We start from the raw sequence: 20,795 nt of genomic DNA, 5'->3' as shown, positions 1-20,795 counted from the left end.
CTAAGTTGTGATAGTGGGATGGAGACAGGGGAAAATGACCCCATGAATTTTAGTTTAGACGTGTCTCAACCCAATTTCAGTAGTAGTTTGACTGATTCATCCTATGTTAATTATAGTTTGGAGTCAGATCCAAATATGTCAGTGCCCAGTGAGTTACAGTTACCCATGCCGGTAGTTAATGTTAATAGGGACATTGTATCAGCAAATGAGGGGGCGAAGGATAATGTCGCCAGTATGCTGATGAATCTATTAACTAAGATGAACGTGTTGGATTCCAATATGTCAAGTAAGATGGATTCCAGTATGTCAAAAATGGATTCCAGTATATCAAAATTGGAAACTAATATGTCACAAATGGAAACTAATATGTCAAGTAAAATGGATTCAAAAATGTCTAAATTAGGATCTGATTTAAGTAATGAGATGACTAAAATGGGCGCTGATTTAGATTCCAAAATATCCGATCTCAGAGACTGTTGGAAGCAAGATTTAGCAGTGCTCAGTAGTAAAGTAAATGTTGAAATACAGCAGGTTAAACTAGAATGTACAGAAAATATTGTTCAAGTGCAAAGTGAATTGACGACACGAATCGAACAGGTTACTGAGGATCAACAGCAATTTAAATCCCTTGTTGATGCAGAATTAGATAAAGTATGTGAGCACATAAAAGTGGTAGAGAATTCCAATGAAATTAATCATGCCGCCTTAGAATGTAAAGTAAATGATACCAAAATTCGGTGTGAGAAACTTGGAGAGCAAGTTGTAAATAAGGTCAATAATTTAGAGACTCACATAAGCCATTTCAGTGAAAGTGTGAATGAGCAACTTTGTGGGCATGAATGCAGACTAACCAAAGTAGAACAGTGTGTTTCTAACCATAGTGGTAGTATAATTTCCAGTGGAATAATTGAATCTACCGAGGTTGCGTATGTTACCCACAGACAGTTTTTAAAATTTGACCCAAGTAAGAACATGCACCCCAGAGAATTTTGGAACGATTTTGAAGACGTTTTGCCGAAAGTATGGAGCGATAAACAAAAGATAGGCTTTATCACTTCAAATTTGATGGGAGAGGCCAGAGTATGGGGGAATTTAGCCTCTGAAAAATACGCGAAATTGTCAGAATTTAAATTAGCGTTCTTTGAGGAATACTGGGGAAAGAGAAAGCAGATGGATGTTCTTAATCGGTTCTGGTCGGGAGAGAAGTATGACCCCAAGAGAGAGGGCATCAAACGATTTGTTCAAAGGTGGGTAACAACTCTGTCCTACCTTAGTAATAAGTTAGAAACAGAACAGATCATATTAGGGGTAGAAAATAAGCTACCGTGGAACTGGAAAACTAAGATCATATCTGCGCCCCGAGATAACATTGACAAGTTCGTACAGTATTTAGAAAGGGTTGAATCCGTCCAAAAAGAAGAAGAAAACATGAGGAGGGAGCATCGCCCGCCTGCTAGGCAGAATGACAATCGCGCGGATGTAAACATTAATAGGATGGGTGTTCAGAGAGGCGGCGGATACCGTGGCAGTTCACGTGGTAGAGGAAGAACATATGTTAACAGGTTCAATGAACGCGAGCAGTATGACAGCGGCCGACAGATGTCAGGAGGTGAGGCGGTCAGCTGGAGGCATAGTGATGACGCACCGCGCTCGGAAAACCATTAATTGTCTACGAGTGTGCTGGCGATCGTAGGCAACAGCGTTTAAAGTTAAATCCGCTGGCAAAACCATTCATAAGAAAGCAGCCTGAACGACCACCTAACATAAATGTTGTTGCTACAAAATTTAGGGAGGATAACGTAAAACAGACAGAGATAGTAGCTTTAAGTCAAGTGGAGGTTAATGAACCAATTAACTGTAAGAATAATCATAAGAAGCCACTTATTGAAGAACTAAGTACTAGTTATAAGGGTAATAATCAGAAAGACATTATGCACAGTAAAACTAATGAAGAGCTGTCGGATAGGGGTGAGAACAGTAATAATGGCAGGGTTGTGACTGTGCTTGATAAGATAATTGATGTTGTAGATAGTTACGAAGAAGAGGATAGATTAGAGGAGGAGGTAGAGGTTAATGACGACGCCTTGGATAGGGTCGTAGAAAAGGAGGTTAATGAGAAAGAGGGGGAAACATTGGAAAAATGTTTTGACTTAGCAATAGTGGATAGGCTAATAGGAGCTGCCACTAGAATTGAGGGTGATAATAAGCATGAAATAAACCCTGTAAGTGTGAATGTGATTGCCACCCAAAAGACAGGCTTCGAAAGGAGAGAAATTGTGCAAGATTTATTGGAGGAAGCAGAACCCAAAATAAATAAAGAGTACTTAGGGCAACCGATAGTAGAGCTAAGAGTATTAAATGAACCAGTTAAATGTTTGATAGATACTGGATCGGAAGTCTGTGCAGTATCCCAGAACTTGGTAAATGAACTCCCTAACAGTAAACAGATTGTTAAGATGCCAGTAAGTGGCTTGAACATTGTAGTAGCAACCGGTAAGACTAAGAAGACAGTAAAACAGGAAGTGTTTCTACCCATAGCATTTAAGGAAGTAGAAATAAGACAGAACTTCTTAGTTATAAATGGACTGAGTGTAGACATATTGGTGGGGGCTGACTTTTTGAATAAATATGAAGGATGGGTGAATTTTTCTACCAATGATGTTATGGTAAAAATTAAGGGTAAACTAATTACTATACCTTTCATCGGTAAGCAGCTATGTGAGGATCCTGAGCAGAATGATTTTCCTATATGTATTTGTAAAACAGAGAAATTCTTGGAGGGCTATAATGAGTACGGTGGCAAAAAAGTAGAGGATCCGTCTGAGCTTGTGAGTGTCAGAAATAGGATCGAGGAGAAATTACTAGAATTAATTGATATTGATGAAGCAAGGAAGAACGATTTAAGACAAATACTAGTCAAACATGCCGAGGTTTTCTCAGATCAACCAGGGCTAGTAAAGGATTATGAGTGTTTTTTGACAGTGCAGAAAGACGCTCATTTCTTCAAAAAACCATTTGCAATCCCAGAAGTACATAAGGAGGCAGTACGTGACTTAATTCAAAATATGTTAGAGTGGGGAATTATTGAAAGGGCTGTTAGTGTGTACAATAACCCGCTAGTCATAGTTCCTAAGAAGGATGGCTCAATTAGACTAGTGTTGGATGCTCGAGCATTAAACAAAATAGTACTACCTGAGAGTGACCGTCCGGAGAATATTGAAGAACTGCTACAAAAGTTTAAAGGTGCTAAGTTCTTTACATCCATGGATGTGACCTGTGGATATTGGAACCTACCGTTAGCAAAGGAATCAAGAAAGTACACGGCATTCTTATTCGAAGGTAGATGTTATCAGTATAAGGTGGTGCCGTTTGGTTTAAATATAAGTGTATGTGCCTTTGTAAGAGCTATGTCGCAGGTATTAGGGGACCATCTACTAAGAAGAATTACAGTGTATGTAGACGACGTTTTGATATCGACACCAACGTGGGAGGAACACTGTATGTTATTGGATGAAGTATTGAAGGCCCTGGAAAGAAAGAGAAGGCATGACGCAAGAGCTGATCCCACTAGTTTTCAGGTAGGGGATCTAGTGCTAGTGAAAACTAGGGAAAGATCTAAGAAACTTACGTCAGAAACAAAGAAGTTTACCGATGAGTACGTGGGCCCATTTAGAATCGTAGAGAAGCCTCACCCAAATGCTTATAGACTGGAGTTTGTGAAATCACATAAGGTGTTAGGGCTTAGGAACATTGTGGATTTGAAAAGATATGTTCAAAAGAGAGACGTGGCCAGGAGTGAGTAGATACCTCAGAGAGCTTTGCACTCTTTGCAGAGCTAAGTGCGTGACGAGCACTAGGTCTCGAGTCGTTTGACAATATTTCTTCCACTTTCTTTTCCGTATTGTCAACCTACCTCTTCTTTCATTCAGAACTAAAATTCTATCGTCTTTCCTTCTTCTCTATCGTAGTTTTTAAGTGATAAAGTGTTTAAGTAATGAGTAGGAAAGAACCTCAGTGCAGTATAGGTTAAGCGTAAGGAATGAGTGTAAGAGAAAATCAAAAAGGATTAAGATACCTCAGATAAGTAATAAGTCTCAGTAAAGTAAATGTTTGGCCTAAGGTGTGAGTAATGCCCTTAGAAAGGTAAAATAACTAAGAAATGTAAGAGCCTCAGAAAATATGGTGACGAACATTGAAGCTGTTTGTTAAGTAACAGAACGATATGTTAAGACGTAGCATTAAGCTAATGTTTAGGAAAGGAAATGGAGCAGTACAGCAAAACTGTCTGTTCAATGAAGTCAGAGCCTCAGGAGGTGATTTAGTGGTAAAATGAGTAAAGGTACAGTGCAACAAGGTTGACTGTCAAAGGGGTAAAGGAAGTTAAGTTAAAGGGACAGTGCAGCAGGACTGACTGTCAAATGAAGAGAAATATGTGAGAAAAGGAGAAAGAATGAGCATAGTGTTTGGCTAGCTCGATATTAGGAAAAAGTGAGGCTACGAAGGTGAGTAAATAAAAAGCTTAATGTTGGTAACCAGAGGTGGCGTTTGTTGGTAAACAGAGGAGATGTTTGTAAACAAAAGGAAGTGAGGCTACGAATGTAAACAGAGCTGAGGCGACGTTGGTAACTCAGGAGGTGGATGTATGTTAGAAAGTATGGGTAACGAGGTTTCGCAGATTAGTAGGAAACGCTTTAACAAATACTAACCTGAGTGTGTGAAGTATGAGTATGAGAGTTGTAAATTAAACCCGAATGTGACTAGAGAAAACCTGATGTTGACAAGAAATTGAAGTAACTCCAGATATGTGAGATGAGGAAAGTACCCATGACATCGATTCCATTTTTGACCAGAGACACACAAAGCTCCCCAAGTTGGTCGTAGAGATTAGTATAAGGATTGTAGTGTTGATAAATGAATAAGTAAATATGTATTTTTCAGTGTTTAATTTATGATACAGGACTACAGGAGATTGCCTGGAGACAGAATTGTAATATTGATAATTTTGTGTATATTTTATATTGTTGTGTATTGTACAGGAACTGGAGAGTCACCAGTGCTGGCGGAGATTTATTATGTATTTGTGAACTATTTGTAGGAATTGTTTTTCTTAGTATTTCTTATGTAACCATAACTTGTTTGATTATGAGATGAAGAAGTAATTAAAGAGTAAATGTGCCACTTCGGTACTGCATTAGGAAAGTCAATTCACTTTTCACTTAAAAAAAAAAAAAAAAAAAAAAAATTTGAAAATTGTACATACTGTAAAGTAAATTTTATCAAAAATATGAGACTTTAGAGTCAAGCAGATAGCGCCATTTATCGCTGCTGTAGGTTAAGACGTAGCAGTTAGAAAGGGAACTGAGGCCAGCTGATGTTTCAGGTGCGCCGAAGTAAACAGAGGTGGTAGCACGAGACTTGAAATGGACCTCCCAAGCAGGACCCGGTCGAACTACGAGTGCTATCAAAATCTTAAGTGTAAGTGGTAAAAAAGTGACGCTCACAATAGCGATAGTAGTGTTAGTGTGCGTGTGACGTACATCAAGATAGTATTTAGGTTTGTTTTCTTTTTCAGGAATTTGTAAATAGAATTTTGTAATCTGAAAAATTTGTTTTTGAATGATGATAAAAGTGCATGTTTAGATATAAGATGTTTTGTAGGTCGTCAGCCCTAGGTATAAGTAGATGATTGATGTACAGGAACTATAAATGTTAAATAGCTGTTTGAGTAAATCTTTAATAGAAACTTTTTTAGAAAACTAAAAGTTTGTCATTAATGAAAAAATTTAGTTTCCTCAGGAGGTGTGTGGCGTCGCAACTAGTGCGAGCGCACAGTTTTCTATCAAATATTTACTGTGAAATGTAGACAGACTGTAAAGTAGCCATCAGATTAGCATATGTGCTGTAGCGGGCAGATTACCGGTGTCCGTTCATCTGACGTCACGACCATATGGCATGTCTGTACCGTGAGAATGTAAGACCTGTGCGCTAACTAGCCGCGTGTATAACGTGGAACTTTCATCTTTAATAACTTCTAACTGAGGAACCTGAGGAAATTAAAAGTTAATATACTAGTTTCTGTTATGAATAAAAATAAGTCATCCAAATTTGAGCTTTGAAACCTGCATATTTTGGAAATTAGAAAAATCTTACAGAAAACGCAAATTTCTACAATTTTCGAGTCTAAATAAATACCATTATGTATAGATCACCTTCAGTGACCATCCAACTATGAAACAAAATCACCTTCCGTGCTTTTGTATTTATTTTGAGAATTTTACTTTTAGAAATTCACCTATAACTTTGTTAAAACCATAAATGTTTTGAATTTTTGTGAACAGTTATTTTATATGAGTAGGTGAGAGTGAATGAGTGTGCCTGAGTGAATGAAAGAGGGACATTCGCCATTCTTTGCAAGTGTATAAAATCTAGGTTGGAACTCGCAAGTGTTCAGACGATGTAACCGTGGGAACAGAGTCGCCAGTGGTTCCCCATCTTAGTGAATGTCGGATGTCCAAGAGTGTATGGTATTGTACAAGCAGCCAGAACGTTCGCGAGTATTTAAATAATTTCTGGAAATAAAGTAAAGTCTAGTTTTCCTTTCGGTTTGTTAAATTATACAGTAAATTTTGTGTAACAAGAAATCATGACGTAAATGATTCAGAAGTCATGACTGGTGCGTGCTAGATTTTGGCGCGAGGCGCACCCAAAGAGTTAATTCTGATTGGCTGTGTGATGTGTGAGCCAATGAGATGCGAGGACGGTTAGCAGACTAGGAGAGGGAGTCGCGAGTGGATGGGGAGTCGCGAAGGAACTGTGATCGAGAAGAGACATGCTTGATGTGTCCTCGCGAATAATGTGTAAAATGAAGTCATAAAACGGCTTCATCGGTTCGGTACTGTGCGATTTGAGACTGGAAGAGTCCAGTAACGCGTAGTGTGAGTTTGAGCGAGTTGTGACTTTTCGTTCCGCGAAAGACGCGAGTAACTTTAATAATTAAAAGCGTGGCGGTACTTCGTAAACTTTTACTAAGTGCTTATGGCGAGCATTAACGTTAAAAAACGAACTATTATTGAACATCGACTGCAAACGTGTATGTTAGAAAATCGTCTGTGTTGCAGTTAAGTAAATTCCGTAACTTTGAAAGCTAATTCTGGCGGGGTTTGAGTGTGGATAGAATTGTGAACTGAACTTTCTTCAAACGTAGATTAGCGGGCTGATGATCAGGCTTAAAGACAATAAAGAGCTTAAATAGAATTACCAACTTCGCGTTCTCGTTTGAGTAAACAATTACTACCATTCCAATAACTCAATTTATTTAGGAAGATTGTTCATAGATTGTATTTCAGCAAACATGTATCGCGGCCTCCGGTGAGCGGCTATTAAATTGCAGTTTCTTCAACACTGCTTTTCTGCAATTTTTCCAGTAGCTGCTATCGGGAGAGGCGAGTGCAGCAACTACCTAAGAAACGAGGTAGGTGGATTTTCTTTCAGGGAAAGGAAACTGCGCGATAAGAGCCTGACCCGTCGCAAGCTGGACTATCAGAATACTCCCAAAATCTGATAGCTCCTTGTTTGAATTAAGGTTGATGATAATCTAGCTCAATCTGTGCTTTAACCCTAGCAATACTAAAGAATTTCCATTACGCGCATTACGAACGGCAGGGGGACAGGTGGTCCTTTATGCCCACCATAAAAAATTTAAAAAAGAGAACATTCGTTAATTGTTATTGACGTACATTAATAACATATTCTTTAAAGAGATACTGATGTGTAAATAAGGCCCAGAGCCTGTAGCAATATCAACGCACTTTTAATAACGTGTGCTACCGACGGGGCAAAGAGGAGAGGAGGAGGAGATACTTTATGCCCACCCTAAAAGAAATGTTAGAAATGAACAGCAAAAACAAGTGTCGGTGTGTGTAAACTTTTCAAGCAAACATACCACCTCAAAACATACTTTTTAAAGAAATATTGAAGTGTAAGAAGATGGTATCTGTTCCCGAAAGAACAGATACCATTGATGACCGTGCAGCTTCTCTAAAATGAAATGATAATTAAATGAAAACCCTTAGCTGCGGACAGGTGTTGTTCATATACATCAGTGGTATGGTGGACACATTGTCAGCTGTACCCATTGGTGTATATGAATAACACACGTCGGCAACTAAGTGTTTCGATTTAATTATAATTTCGTTCTAGAGAAGCTGCATGGTCATCAACGGCATTTGTTCTTTCGGGAACAGATACCATCTTCATATAGTTAAAGGCTACCCGGCCATTGACCTTCCCCTGTGCGAATGTGCACTCTTTGCCCGAGCTCTGACGGGACTCGTCAGCTTAGTCTGGTGCGAGTAATAAGTGAATGGACAAACATCTATCGAACACTATGAATGTAGATTGTGGACGGTTGGGTATGCGGGTCCAAACGGGAAGCGTGCAAGGGATAAGTCTCTGCAGTCTCACTGTCCTATATGCCCTCGGTGGCTCAGATGGATAGAGCGTCTGCGATGTTCCGGGTTCAGGTCCCGGTCGGGGCACACATTTTCAGCTGTCACCATTGATGCATATGAACAACACCTTTCGGCAGCTAAGGGTTTCGATTTAATTATCATTTCATTGATGTGTAAGTAAGGTGCTTGAAATGAAAATACTGAATATGGCATTAACTGGGGAAAGTGACATATGCTACTAAAATTAAATTTTGGGGTGAAGTTTAACTGATGTATATAAACATTTATGGAATTCGTTAAAAATAATAATTTTTTCAAAATTTTAAAATATAATGTAACTGTCTACATTAAAATATTTTCAAAAGGTGGGCATATAGTAACCCGCTCCCCCCTTGGTAATGCGAGCGTTAATGTCCGCCTCACTCAGATATACACTGGCTCCAGAAATCAGACTTTCTCAACCAGTGTAACGCAACGTTTTGCTGTGTGACTAGATCGTATGGAGTGTGTTTTGTTCTATCCAGCAGGTTTAAACTTTATAAGTTCACAACACAGCGCATAACATCTAAACACTGCAGTGGACGCGTGAATTACATATACACTGATCGGCCAGAACATTATGACCACCTACCTAACAGCCGGTGTGTCCACCTTTGGCATGTACAACAGTGGCGACGCGTAGTGGCATGGAAACAATGAGGCCTTGATAGGTCACTGGGGGGCAGTTGGCTCCACATCTGCACACAGAAGTCACCTAATTTTCGTAAAGTCTGGGGAGGCGGGCGATGAGGTCTGACGCCTCGTACAATAACATCCTATATGTGTTCCATCGGGTTAAGTTCTGGCGGGTTGGAGTGGCCAACACATCAATTAGAGCTCACCACTGTGTTCCTCCACTCTCCTGGCCTTGTGACATGACGCATTATCTTGTTGAAAAGTATAACTGCCGTTGGGAAACATGATCGTCACGAATGGGTGTATGTGGTCTCCGATCAGTGTATGATAATCCTTGACCGTCATGGTGCCTTGCACGAGCTCCACTGGACCCATGGATGCCCATGTGAATGTTGCCCAGAGCATAATGGAACTGCCGCCAGCTTGTCCTCGTCCAGAAGTGTAATTATCAAATAGCTTTTCCCCTGGAAGACGACGGATTTGGGGTCTCCGATGGGCATAACGAAAAATGCAACGCTCTGCCACTACACCAACATCCAGTGCCGATGGTCACATGCCCATTTCAGTCGTAGTGGCCGATGCCGTGGTGTTAACATTGGCGCATGCATGGGTCGTCTCCTGCAGAGGCCTGTCGTAAGGAGTGTTCGATGCACTGTCTGGTCAGACGCACTCGTACTCTGCCCAGCATGAAAGTCTGATCTTCACTTAAAACTTACGGGCTGATAGGCAGTGGTCGATGTAACCCACTGCGGGAGACATCCTCCGAGGTAAAGCGGCGAACTTTACCTCAAAGGATGTCTCCCGCAGTCGGAGACGAAACTTCAAGGGAGTGTTTTATACATCGACCAAGGCCCATCAGCCCGGAAGTTTTAAGTGAAGATAATACCGATCGTGAAATCCTACATTGTATGATTAAAGTCTGATGTTAGTTCCACCACAGTTCGCCGCCTATCCTGTTTTTACCAGTCTGCCCAGCCTACGACGTCCGATATGTGTAATGATGGATGGCCGCCCAACCCCACGACATCTGGAAGAGGTTCCGCATTGGTTACGCCACGCGTTGAACACACTTACCACAGCACTTCTCGAACACCGACACATCGTGCAGTTTCCGAAATACTCGTGCCGAGCCTCCAGGCCATCACAATCCGCCCTCGGTCAGTCTCATATACTGTAGATCGTGCGCCTTCATTATTCTACACACAGACAGCGAACTCACTGATACTACACTGCTGGCTATTAAAATTTCTACACCACGAAGATGACGCGCTACAGACGTGAAATTTAACAAACAGGAAGAAGATGCTGTGACATGCAAATGACTAGCTTTTCAGAGCATTCACACAAGGTTGGCGCCGGTGGCGACATCTACAATGTGCTGACATGAGGAAAGTTTCCAACCGATTTCTCATACACAAACGGCAGTTGACCGACGTTGCGTGGTGAAACGTTGTTGTTGTGCCTCGTGTAAGGAGGAGAAATGCGTAACATCACGTTTCCGACTTTGATAAAGGTCGGATTGTAGCCTATCGCGATTGCGGTTTATCGTATCGCGACATTGCTGCTCGCGTTGGTGGTTATCCAATGACTGTTTGCAGAATATGGAATCGGTGGGTTCAGGTGGGTAATACGGAACGCCGTGCTGGACTCCAACGGCCTTGTATCACTAGCAGTCCAGATGACAGGCATCTTATCCGCATGGCTGTGACGGATCGTGCAGCCAGGTCTCGATCCCTGAGTAAACAGATGGGGTCATTTGCAACACAACATCTGCACGAACAGTTCGACGACGTTTGCAGCAACATGAACTATCAGCTCGGAGACCATGGCAGCGGTTACCTTTGACGCTGCATCACAGACAGGAGCGCCTGCGATGGTATACTCAACGACGAACCTGGGTGCACAAATGGCAAAACGTCGTTTTTTCGGATGAATCCAGGTTCGTTCTGTTTACAGCATCATGATGGTCGCATCCGTGTTTGGCGACATCGCGGTGAACGCACATTGGAAGCGTGTATTCGTCACCGCCATACTGGCGTATCACCCGGCGTGATGGTATGGGGTGGCACTGGTTACACGTCTCGGTCATCTCTTGTTCGCATTGACGGCACTTTGAACCGTGGACGTTACATTTCAGATGTGTTACGACCCGTGGCTCTACCCTTCATTCGATCCCTGCGAAAAAATACATTTCAGCAGGATAATGCACGACCGCATGTTGCAGGTCTTGTACGGGCCTTTCTGGATACAGAAAATGTTCGACTGCTGCACTGGCCAGCACATTCTCCAGATCTCTCACCAATTGAAAACGTCTGGTCAATGGTGGCTGAGAAACTGGATCGTCACAATACGCCAGTCACTACTCTTGATGAACTGTGGTATCGTGTTGAAGCTGCATTGGCAGCTGTACCTGTACACGCCATCCAAGCTCTGTTTGACTCAATGCCCAGGCGTATCAAGGCCGTTATTACGGCCAGAGGTGGTTGTTCTGGGTTCTGATTGCTCTGGATCTGTGCACCCAAATTGCGTGAAAATGTAATCACATGTCAGTTCTAGTATAATATATTTGTCCAATGAATACCCGTTTGTCATCTGCATTTCTTCTTGGTGTAGCAATTTTAATGGCCAGTAGTGTACATGCACCGTGCGTTTGTCTGACTAGCAATCATTCCGCACCAGGACACGCTGCTATCGCCTGGACGGGTTTATATCTATAGTGGGCCAGTGGCCATAATGCTCTGACTGATCAGTGTATAATCCACTTGCGGAAATTTGAAAACATTGAGAGTCTGGCAGCGGTAGTGCTCCGACCTCTTTGTACATTAAGGCGGATTGTTGTCGGACCGTCTCAGTTGTGGCGGTACCTGTCACGTGTGGTTGCAGCATTGCCGACCATACGATAAAGTATCGCGTTATACGACAATTACGACATGAATACGATATACGACAGTATGTTGCTGATAATTGTGGAATCTATGATAATTTTTGTGAAGATTTACAATGAAAATAAATTGTTACTTGTGGTAATTTCATACGTTAATAGTGTGCTTTCATATAATATTCAAGCCCATACTCCATTTAATGTAAGAAATTTCCTCTTTTTCATCCGTCCATTCCCCGCAAAAGTCCTGCGTCACTTAACTTTATATTCGCTTCTGGGTAATACTCTTACTTCCCAACAAATATTGTTTCACAACCTACATGGGTCACATTATCCATTAGGTCATCGTCATCAGCTGCAGGCGAGACTGGGACTTGATTGCACGGGTGTGTTACTAAAAGATTTTTTTTTCCTTAAGCAAAATTAAAGGATGCTGTTCTTTAAATAAGTATGTAGTAGTGTATTCAAGTAAAAATAATGGAAAGTGACAACAGTGATGTAGATTCTCAATCGTCTTCACAGAAGAAATAGAGGCTGTGTGGTGAGTTGAAATTAAAACGCTTGAAACAATTGTTCAGAAAGGAATGGTTGACTGATTTGTCTTTCAAAGACCTGATTGGTGATGATGTATATAAATCTCGGTGTAAAGTTTGTAGATGTGAATTCAGTGCGGAGTTGACAATGGTGAAATATCACGCAAAAGGGAAAAAAAAACACTTAAGCCCCGTAAAATAAGTTGTCGGGCTCCTGTAAAAGAAACTTGACTATTCATCACAATCAAAACCGTCCGATACAGAGCAAGAGGGCTGAAGTATTGCTATGTGGATTTCTGACAGGATATAACATCGCTAACAGCCGATCATTTAACACATGTAATTAAAAGTTCCATCCCCGATTTCCAAATAGTTGAGAACATACAGTTGCGTACAACAAAAGCCACAGGAGTGATAAAGAATGTCATGGGTAAATGTCATTTGGATGAACTGAATGAAGTTCTACGGAAACAAAAGTTCAGTTACGTAATTGATGAATCTACCGACATTTCCGCTAAGAAAAATTTATATATTTGTGTGCGGCATTTGGATGAAGATAGCTCCAAAGCATATACTAAATTTTGGCAGTTGTTGCAACTTTTTGACGAGAAAAATGCAGAGGCCGCTCATGAAGATACCACTGCTAATCGTTTAATGATTTCGTACGTAATGCCTTGTCAGTAAATAATATTCCTCTTGAAAATTTAGTAGGATTCAGATGAGTGCAACATATAGATGGGCAAAGATAATTCTGTTGCTAGTCGTCTAATTAGAGATTTTCCTGCTATTTTTATACGGAAATGTATTTGCACCTATGTGCGAGTAAGGCTTGCAAACAATTACCAAGAATATCCGAAGACAAAAACCAAGGGATACATATTCATTCTTTAAGCCTGGTTTAAAAAAAAAAAACATTTTGCGGAATTCCAAGAGTTTTATATTATCGAACCTCACAAGATACTGCATCCGTCTCGAACAAGATGGTTAATTTTGTTGTTTCACATATTCTAGAAGAGTTAAATGCATTGCAAATTTTTTTCCAAGTGGAAAGAAGAAAGACTATATGCAGATGGACAGTTAGCAAAGTCATTCAGGATCAACTTTGTAGGTGTATTTTTTATACGTCTAGAGTGGATTCTGTCCATATTTGCGTCACTGAATCAATATTTTCAAAGAGAGAAATTACTTGATTCGATGGTTGGTTTCTAGATTCAAGGGACTAAACTGTGTGGTTATCAGTCCCTTGAGAAATTAATAATTCGGTCTTTGCATACTAGAATGTGCAAAAGATACAAATAAATCCGTCTCTACTACATGTCTCCAGATTATGTCAATAAAATACAGACGTATATCTAGCAAACCCAGCCCAACTTGTGCCTTATACGCAAATGTATTTAGTCGTAGGTGTGATAGTGTTCATGAGCCAATCTGAAAACTTCTCACAAAAATCTGAAGTGTGGTTTCTACTTCAGATTGCAAAAGTTTATAATAGCATGTTTTTGTGAGATAAAAAAGTGGCATGATTTCAACAATTCTATTCTAAAAACGTTGAATTGGCTAACATCATAAATAGCATTGGCAAAAAGTGCTACAAGGCTGTCGAGGCTTGTTCCATTTATGGAGATGGTTCAAACGGTTTCTCCAAAAGACAAAAGCCTCACGCAAATGATTGACGATCAGTGGAAAGCATTGCCAAATGCAAAATTTCCCGAAAATTAACAGTCTAAACAGGTGGATGAATTTTGGGTGTTCATAACGAACGCTAAGGACCTACATGGTAACCAAGAATTCCTCCAAATATGAATCTTGTGCTAATGTATTAGTTTCACCAAGTTCTAGTACTGATTGTCAGCGGATCTTTTCCAAAACGAGTCTGGTGAAGACGCCATTGAGAAATAACTTACATTCGGATACAGTCACCGCAGAATGCTCATTTCTCAGAATCGTGTACAGTTCGAACTAATCAGTACAATGATGCATTAATGAACACACCCAATATGTGTAGCGATGCCGATTTCGCCGATGTGGAATTCGATAGCGATGCCTATTAGGAGAACTTAATTATATTATTACTTGTAGTTATATTACGTATGCGGGACTACTTTTCAATCGGGGTTAGCGAATTTTCCGTGCATAAAATCTGTGATGTTTTAGACACTTCCTAGTTTATCTGGTTCTGAACGTAGATCCGTGCATAGGATCGCGATTATAAATGTTTTGATTCTTAATTCGCGAACTTTATGGTTAAATATTTTAAGAGATGACTTTTCTATTTCCGATTGAAAACAAGTATTATGTATATCATACGATCAGCATTATTGTTTTTGTGTTCTAGTATTTTCAATATACTACAATTTTAGATAACAAACGATAATTTTAAATACAAAATGACATAATTTTGTCATCTGAGGTTAGCAACGCCGTGTGGTTGTGTCACTAGAGCTCCGCAAAATCTTCGGTGTATCATTGTAAACCGCGCGATCAACTACGAATATATTTTTGAAACACGATTTTTTTCTTACTTTGATAACGCATTTTTTCTCTTTCATTGTTAGAAAATATTTTTTTTAGTTTATAAGCATATTAAATAATCACGTAACTTCATTAAATTTTAGAAACACCACGGATCATAGGCAAGAATCTCGAATTCTATTCCAAATCGAGTTCTAGCGATGAGGGTGGTGGTCTGAAAGATAATTCTGACATACCTCTAATGGAAAGTCTGCCATAAACCGCGCGAATGACACAGAGGAGATCTATGGGTCGCTGCTATGACTGCAGAAGAACACGAACTAGAAGTACTCGAAAAGTTCACAATGCGTTTAATACGTTTTCTGGACACATCTTTCTAAGACCCCTTGTATCTCTTTTTCCGAAAATCATGATCAGATTAATATTTACCAGAGTATATATATTTTTAAACTCAATCAAAAGCCATGGCGCCCATACGAGAGTTTGTAAGGGGGGGAGGGAGAGTTTGTAAGGGGGGGAGGGGGGGCAAGACCTGGAGTATGGAGTATTTTTACTATTTTGGAAGACAAATGGCAACTTTTAAATAGCCATGATGTCTCCACCTTCGCGAAGAAACTGAGAAAGTATATGAGGATACTGAACGAGTAATTCAGTACGTAAAGGGAGATGAAAATTTGATAGACATGGGAGATTGGACTGCGGTTGTAGAAGAAAAAGTTACGGGGGAATATAGGCTTGGTACAAGGAATGACAAAGAAAAAGACTAATTGAGATCTGCAATAAATTTCAGCAAGTAACAGAGAATATTCTGTTCAAGAATCACAAGAGGAGGAGGTACACGTGGAAAAGCCCGGGAGCTATGGGAAGATTTCAGTTAGATTACATCATGGTCAGATAGAGATTTCGATATCAGATACGGATTGGTATATGTTCTCAGGAGTAGATATAGACTTAGATCACAATTTAATAGAGATAAAGAGTAAGCTGAAGTTTAAGAGGCTAGTGAGGAAAAATAAGTGCCCAAAGAAGTGGGATGGAGAAGTATTAAGGAGCAAGGAGATATGCTTGACGTTCTCTGAGGCTATAAACACTGCGGTAGGGAATAGCTTAGTAGGCAGGTCAGTTGAAGAGGAATGGACATCTCTAAAAAGGGCAATCACAGAAGCTGGAGAGAAAAACAAACATACAAAGAAGGTAATTGCGAAGATACCAGGGGTAACACAAGAAATTCCCCAGTTAATCGATGAAAGAAGAAACTACAAAAATGTTCAGCGAAATTCAGGAATATGGAATATAGACATACAAGTAACTGAGAAATGAAATAAAAGGGAAGTGTAGGGAAGCTAAGGCGAAATGGCTACAGGAAAAATTGCGAAGAAATCGAAAATGAAATGATGATCCGAAGGACTCACTCAGCATATAGAAAAGTCAACAGAAGCTTCGGTTAAATTAAAAGCATGGTTGGTAACATTTAGAATGAAATGGGAATTAGACTATTAAATGCAGAGAGGAGAGCAAGTAGGTGGAATGAGTACACTGAAGGACTTTACGAGGGGGAAGTCTTGTCTGATGAGGTGATAGGAGAAGAAACAGGAGCCGATACAGAAGAGATGGGGATCCAGTGTTGGAATCAGAATTTAAAAAGGCTTTGGAAGACTTAAGATGGAATAATGCACAAGGGATAGACAACATTCAATCAGGACTTCTACAACCCTTGGGGAAAATGGCAACGGAGCAACTATTCACCTTGGTGTGTAGAATATATGAGTCTAGCGAAATACCACGATACTTTCGGAAAAACATCATGCACAAAGTTCCGAAGATTACAAGACACGATAAGTGCGAGAATTATGGCACAGTCAGCTTAACAGTTCATTCATCCAAGTTTCTGACAAATTTACAGAAGAATGGAAAAGAAAACTGGAGATGTGTTCGATGACAATCACTTTGGCTTAAGGAAAGGTAAAGAAGGCACGAGTGAGGCAGTTCTTAAGTTGCGGCTGGTAATGGAAGCAAGATTGCAGAAAAATCAAGATCAGTTCATAGCATTTGTAAAACTTGGAAAAAACCGTTCGATAACGTCAAATGGTGCAAAAAGTTCTAAATTCTGAGAAAAATAGGGATAATCTGTAGGGAAAGTTGGACAATATACGATGGGTACAAGAACCAAGTGGGAACAATCAGGGACGAAGAACCAAGTGCTCGGATTAAATAGGTTGTGAGACAAGGCTGTATAGTGTTTCGCCCCTGTTCAAGCTATACACCGAAGAAGCAATGACGGAAATAATATAAAGTTTCAAGAACAGAATTAAAATTCGAGGTGAAAGGATATCGCCGGCCGTTGTGGCCGAGCGGTTCTAGGCGCTACAGTGTGGAACCGCGCGACCGCTATGGTCGCAGGTTCGAATCCTGCCTCGGGCATAGATGTGTGTGATGTCCTTAAGTTAGTTAGGTTTAAGTGGTTCTAAGTCCTAGGGAACTGACGACCTCAAATGTTAAGTCCCTTAGTGCTCAGTGTCATTTGAACCATTTTTTTTAAAGGATATCAACTATAAGATTCGCTTATGATATTGCTATCCTCAGTGAAAATGAAGAATTATAGGATGGAATGAAGAGTCTAATGAGCAGAGAATATGGACTGAGAGTAAATCGACGAAAGACGAAAATAATGAGAAGTAGCAGAGTGAGAAATTTAAGATCAACATAAGTGATCATAAAGTAGATGAAGTTAAGGAATTCTGCTATCTAGGCAGCAGAATAGCCCATGACGGTCGGAGCGAGGAGGTCGTAAAAAGCGGACTAGCACTGGCAAAAAGGGCATTCCTGCCCAAGAGAAGTCTACTAGTATCAAACATAGGCCTTAATTTGAGGAAGAAATTTCTGAGAATGTACGTTTCGAGCATGACACTATATGGTAGTAAACACGAGCCGTGGGAAAACCAGAACGGAAGAGAATCGAAGCACTTGAGCTACAGACGAATGTTGAAAACTAGGTGGACTGATAAGGTAAGGAATGAAGAGGGTCTCTAGAGAACCGGTGAGGAAAGGAATATATGGAAAACACTGACAAGAAGAAGCGACAGGATGGTAGGAGATCTGTTAAAGACATCATGGAATAACTTCCATAGTACCAGGGAAGCCGTACAGGGTAAAAACTGTAGAGGAAAACAGAGGTTGGACGACATCCAGCAAATAACTGAGGACGTAGGTTTGCAAGTGCCACCCTGAAATGAAAAGATTGGCATACGAGAGGAATTCGTGGCGAGCTTCACCAAACCAGTGAGAAGACTGATGGCTCCAAAAAAAAAAAAAAAGTTCCATTTCCAATCCTATTTCAAACTTGTGCAATACCGACTTTTAATTCATTTTCTTGGAAGGAAAACACCTGACTAGAGAATTTTTTTCTACATATTTTCCTTTCCCTGACAGCTAAGGGGTGGCCGCCCCCCGCTCTGATCAAACCCAGCTATGTCATTTTAGTAAAAATTTTGACTTCTTGTTGTTTCTTCAAATACGAGGAATTATGTTTACTTTTTGCTATAAGTTTTGATAAACGTTATTATGGGCTACACATAAAACAGTCAATAAAAATGTTTTCGAAATTCAGTGACTTTTTTTCTTTGATGGGATTCCTATTTGGAGCGCGATCACTGTAGCATCAATGTGGACTTTAATAAATTACTTCGAAACTGCAGAAATCAGCGCCTGCAGTGGCGTGCAACTGTTGTTTCTTCTTGCTGGTAATTCGATCGATGGTAGAAACATGGTACAGTGAAACCTGGTACAGTGCTCTAGTTACTCCTCCCACATGGTGGAAACGGGAGTAGAAATACTGTGTCACTTGATCAGTTTCAGTGTATACGGGCATTACTACGTAGAGGTCCAAAATATTATTTTAAATTTTATGTTTGAGAGAGAAATTGTTCCTAAAAGGCTGAATACAGCTTTCAGACATGCAATAGTCATAGTCCAGCTACAAGTAACGTGAGCGAAAATTGTGGGTCCTTAGGCAACATAGTGTACGTCACAAACAAAAATGATAAATAATCATAAAATGCTGGCTTTCATTGCCAGAATTTGCGTAAGTGCTGAAGGGGCTAATGCATGGCCCGAGGTATAATTGTCTCCCTAGCGTTTCGCCTTCCAATGCAGGAGACATTATTAGAGGCTGTAACGACTCAGAAAGCATTTACAGTCTCGAGCAAGCTCGGCAAGCCGAACTGTTTATACCAACGGTTTTCAAACATTTTGTTTAAGAGCCAATATTGACAATGTAGGGCGACACCTCGGGCTGCATAGGAAGGGGCGGGGTAATGTGGCCACTGAAAGAGAAATTCCGTTTTCACCAAACCATGGTTATTGCTAGCAGCTTAGCACTTGTATATTTCGAACCTACGTATTATAAGGTATCACACCAAATATAAAGTGAAAAAGAAAATAACAGCTTGGATATTCGGGAATCCAGCCAGATGTTCGCGTCGTTCTCGCACGATATTTCAACAGCGTGCCTCGCTGTCTTCTTCAGGTGCTACCTGAGACTGGTCCTGGGGTCGATCGAGTCCAGTATTTATGCCTGGGAGGAGCTGGGCGTTCCCTAATCGGTCCGCGCCGCGTCGAGTGTTCCATCTGTGGTCCGCGCCCGCCAGACTCAGCTTCAACGGACCCCTCCAGTCGCGGATGTTCCGACTGCCGTCGGCGCCGGTTTTGGCCGTCCTCAACGGTTGTGGTTGTCATTTGAGGTGTGTCAGACCCGATCTGAGATGTTGGGTACTCTATCTCATGACTGTTACTACGGTTTCCACTTCTGTTGCGTGCTGGGCGCTCCCTAATCGGTCCGCGCCGCGTCGTGTGTTCCATCTGAGGTCCGCGCCCGCCAGACGCAGCTACATTGTCCCTCTCTGGTCGCTGGTGTTCCCTCCGCCGTCCGCGCCCGGCCTGGCCGTCGTCTGAAGTCGAGTTCCTGATCTGGGGTGTGTCAGATCTGGTCTCAAATGCCCAACACCTTGTCTCACGTCTGTTCCCTCGGTCTCCACTTATATTTCTTGCAGAATCCCGGAGTGTCATGCGTTGAGTTTTCACAAGCTCAAGCGCAGGATTCCAGGCAGTGCTGATTTGGTATCCCGAGTCACGGTTGATTAGATTGTCTGTGACCTTAATCTCAATTGCTTCTTTAATGACACTGTCCCAAAATCTTGAGGTCTGTGTCACAATCTTGGTGTCATTGTAATCCATTGAATGACCAAGTTCCAGACAATGCTCTGCTATGGCTGATTTAGTTGCCTGCCTGAGTCTGGTATGTCTCTGGTGTTCTTTACACCTGATGTCCACAGTTCTGGTGGTCTGGCCAATGTATGACATCCCACACTGGCATGGTATGTTGTAAATACCTGGCTTGTGTAGCCCCAGGTCATCTTTTACATTCCCCAGCATAGCCCCAATTTTGGTGGGTGGGCAAAATATGCTCTTGATGTCATATTTCTGGAGAATCCTGCTAATCTTGGTAGAGATAGGTCCGGCATATGGCAAGTATGCCATCTTCTTGGCCTCTTCTGGTTCTTCTTCTGGATCCTTTGGCCGGTTAGCAGGTTGAAGTGCCTTCTGGATATCTCTAGAGGAGTACCCATTCCTGCTGAACACTGATTGTAAGTGTTCTATTTCTATGGCCAGACTATCAGGATCTGACAGAGTTTGTGCTCTGTGGACCAGTGTTTTGAGTACTCCATTCTTCTGTGCCAGATGGTGGCAACTGCTGGTTTGAAGGTATAAGTCTGTGTGTGTAGGTTT

Source organism: Schistocerca gregaria, chromosome 3, assembly GCF_023897955.1.
Source record: "Schistocerca gregaria isolate iqSchGreg1 chromosome 3, iqSchGreg1.2, whole genome shotgun sequence".
In the NCBI taxonomy this organism is placed as follows: Eukaryota; Metazoa; Arthropoda; class Insecta; order Orthoptera; family Acrididae; genus Schistocerca; species Schistocerca gregaria.
Note: the sequence above shows the minus strand (reverse complement) of the source record.